This window comes from Pelecanus crispus, chromosome 2 (assembly GCF_030463565.1).
Source record: "Pelecanus crispus isolate bPelCri1 chromosome 2, bPelCri1.pri, whole genome shotgun sequence".
Lineage (NCBI taxonomy): Eukaryota > Metazoa > Chordata > Aves > Pelecaniformes > Pelecanidae > Pelecanus > Pelecanus crispus.
In genome coordinates this window covers 124,332,764-124,336,792 of record NC_134644.1, presented here as the reverse complement: position 1 = coordinate 124,336,792, position 4,029 = coordinate 124,332,764, and positions in this window count along the sequence as shown.

Sequence of the window (4,029 nt, the reverse complement as noted above, 5' to 3'; positions counted from 1 at the left end):
GGTAATGGCAAGAGAACAGGTTTCAGACAAGTTCAGAGGCTTCAGAAGACAAGTTAATGCTTTTTATTTGTGGAGTTTGAAGCTGTCAGGGATCAGTCTGTCAGCACAACTGAATTAACTGCAATCAGTACTTGGCTGGATTCAATGAAATAGATGCTGTTGTGTTTTTGTACTTAAAGAGAACTTCTGCTTCAACTCTATTAGAGGTATGACTTAAAAATGCCCTAGTTCTCAAAAACACTGTGAGAGAGCTACTGTATCAGATGAGAAAGATGGTGGGCAATTTTGTTTTTCAAAGCTTTTGCTAATATAGTGCATTACCCGTTGTTTCAGCCAACACAAATACTGAACTTGAGCTACATGTAAATTAGACTGTAAAACTATAAAATTATCTCATATTTAAATGATTGGATTACATTGTCTCTGCCCTTTGTAAAAGAATCACCATCCTTAATAGGAGAAACACAAACGCTGTGTGATTCGTTCATGACCAGAAACACCAAAACCAAACCACTTCATTAGTTCTTTCTTCTTTAATGTTACCTAAGTGCTGACTTTTAAAAATAATCTGGGATTAATATCTTAAATATGCACAGACATTCTTGCATTCTTCTATCCACAACTTCAGTACCAAAAGAAACATCATAAATGCCAGGACTGTAGGAGTGTTGAAAGGAAAATTACATTCAGAGTTCAGGAAATACTGCTTGTCTTTGTGCTTATGACACTTATTTCTTAGAGATCTGCAAACTTTAGCACTGAAATTTAATGGGTATTAATAGTTGATCTCAGGTCTTTTTAGCTGCAGTGACTTAACTACTGCTTCCGGCAGCCCACCACGTCTTTCTGTGGTAGATTACACCATGTTGTGTAAGGTGTGGCAAAAAGGAGGATGAGTCCCTTCCTTAGCCATCACAGGTCACAGCTAAATGAGTCATTACACCAAAATTCTCCCACAGTGTCCCAAGCTGTAAACAGTGAAGTGCAGTTCAGCACTTGCAGTTATGGGAGTGCTGCGTTTCTAAAGAGAGAACTTAAATATTCAGCTTTTTGCTTAGGTGGAAAACTCCTTTCTGGTCTCAGTAATTCTAAGCAAACTGTCATCTGATCGCTAAAGATGAGGAAAGCAATTTCTTTTATTGTCTTACAACTCTGCTTAATTAATGAAAATTTTCTTCTCACATCTTTTTTTTTTCCCTTAGCTGCAGGGAAGAAATCTTCCACTGGAAAATTGTGTGTGTGTATATATATACATGTGTGTGTGTGTGTATATACAATTATTTCAGTCACCATAGTGGTTTAACAGCAGAAACTTTGCTACTTTTGAGGATAGCAGAACATTTCATAAAGTAAGGAATCAAAATATTCTAGTTTGTAATATATTACAGTATATTCTACTCATAGCTGTGTATCTCTTCCATCATAAGAATTGAAGGTTCAGTACTAACAAAATAAGTGAATCTTATTATGTATGGAAACACAGCTGAAGGGTTGCTGTTCCAGATATAATAAGAGGATTTCTTTTGTTCTTCTTCCTGTGAGTTTTTGCAATTCATTATAAGTTCGGTCAGAAGACAGTCCAAGGCATAAATCTCCTTAACCCAAACGAGTGAAAACATAAAGTTGTTTTTATTACCTACACATCGTACAATAGCACCAAGGTGTTATTCACACCACCATTTTCGTGGGTTGACCCCGGCCAACAGCCAAACACCCACACAGCCGTTCACTCAGTCCCCTCTTTAATGGGATCTCTCTCCTGATATTATGCTCTGAGAAATTTGCAGTCACTTTTGCTCCGAGCAGCCTTCCTGCTGTATTCCTGCCTATCACTCCAGTAAGGACTGATCAGCAGAGGGTCTCTCAGATCTGGAGAGCAGTCAAGGTCTGCTGCGTGCCTACTGCCTTTATTGGCACCCAGAGAGAACCTGCTCACTCTCCTCTCCCACGGGACGGGGAGAAAATAGGAGGAAACCAAGAAGACCTGTGAGAGAAGATCCTCTGTTCCTCTGATGGTGTTGGACATGCTGTCCCAGAGGAAAAGAGGAAGGCGGGCCACTGCCTTTGAGGACACCATGGCTGAGACAGACACCCAACTCCCAGCTCCAGTAGGCAGAAGGAACAGTGGAAGCAGAGGTGAACAGGTCCATACCAGCATTCCTAATAAAAAGAGAAAGGGAGGATTTGTGGTTATATTTTTCATTTCTTGAGTAGTCAAGTGCCCTTTTCATGGTAAATATTCACCACCAAAAAGCGGGGAAATAGCACCAATCTTAGTAGCATGTGTAGTGTGTGGATGGACAGTATAAAAGCCATCAGCAGAAAACAAACATAAAGCATTTTTAACTCCAGACATAGAGGAAGTTCAGCATTATGTGCCTATCCATCCATGGTGCCTCATGGCATTCGGAGCCACAATCCAAGCTGGGACAGGACCTTAAATAAAAGGGCACCATGTTAGCCATGGTTTTCATGATACTTCCTATAGCCTACAACAATAAGAAATTATGGAATTTCTGCTCCTGGGGTGGCCTTAAAATCCACACTGCTCATATTAGCTTCTGATATCAGAGGAATTTTCACTGTAAGAACAGTAAGGAAATCCTGAAGCAGTAAAAGAAAAAGTATTTGCAAATTAGGAAAGGGGAGGAAGGAGGCCACAGCAAGGCATGGAAGAGACTATATATTTCTAGTGAAGAGAATGCCTCAGTGTGTGCACCTTAGTAAGGAGTAATCAAAACAGGACTGTGATTCCACTGGAGTATTTTAGCAACAGGACGTTTTCTTTCCTAGATTAAGTTTATGGATTACTAGAACTCTTTAAAAAATAATGATCAGAGACAGGTGCTGTCTGAATTAAATGAACAACCATTGCACACAGAAGCAGCAACCTTGAGGAAAAACACATTTGAAAATATTCCTCGCAAGCATTCATCAAGCTAGAATTTTGCAGTTCTTTTCATGTTCCTTCTGTCCAAAGGATAGCTCCTGGTAATGTCTGTCCTGGTGATGAAGGTAAAAGTAAAATTTATGCTGTGCAACAGAAAGGAAAAAGACATCTTCAGACTACTTGGAGATTTTGTAGCCTTGCACCAAAGGCAAAACAAAAACTAGAAGTGAAATCCTGATTCCATTGAAATCCATCACAAAAATCCATTTAATTAAGTTATTTTAGGATTTTATACCAGAAGGGCATCAAGAGACTGAGGATACAGAATATGGATATCAGTAACCATCCCACCACAGCAATCCTAAGTTTAATATATGGGCTGTAATATAGGTGGGTGACCCTTCTCAGATCCTACTGTGACTGATCTAATTAGTTCAGGGCTAGTACACTGACTGCAAGTGTAAGCATAACCTAAGACACACAGCAACAATTAATATGAGTTAAATAAACTTTTCCAAGTAATGACATTTTGCTATGTCAAAGACTACTCTCAAAAAGAAAGCAAAGTAAGAGCTTCAGTGGAAAGTTCCACTTGTCCATGGGAAGAGTCTTTCCTTAAAATCTGCTCTTTTTCTAATAGAGTCTGTCTTCCAAACATTGGAATTTGAAGCGGAACATCTGTGAAATGAATATTTTCAGTACATGCTAATTCAGAATGTGCTGCAGGCAAAAAAGGTGCAGCAGCTGTGAGCACCACAGGTTCTGGTTGGGTGCCAGTACAAGGCAGTAAGTACGCAGCAGACCTTGACTGCTGAATATACTCTCCAGATCTGAGAGGACCTCTGCTGAACAATCCTTACTGGAGTGATAGGCAGGAACACAGCAGGAAGGCCACTCATAGCAAAAGTTACTGCAAGTTTTGCCGAATGTATCAGGGGAGACATCCAATTAAAGCATCAGAACTAGAAATTCTAAGAAAGTTCATGATGATTAATCCAATGACTTGAAAGAGATACTGGAAAAGAGTAACTTTAAGAAACATCCACAGAAGCCAAGAATAAGCTTTGACCAGTAGCAGGATTGATTTTCTACTCAGCAAAGAGGCTGCACCTGGAAAAAAAGTTTGGCTCTGGGTTCCC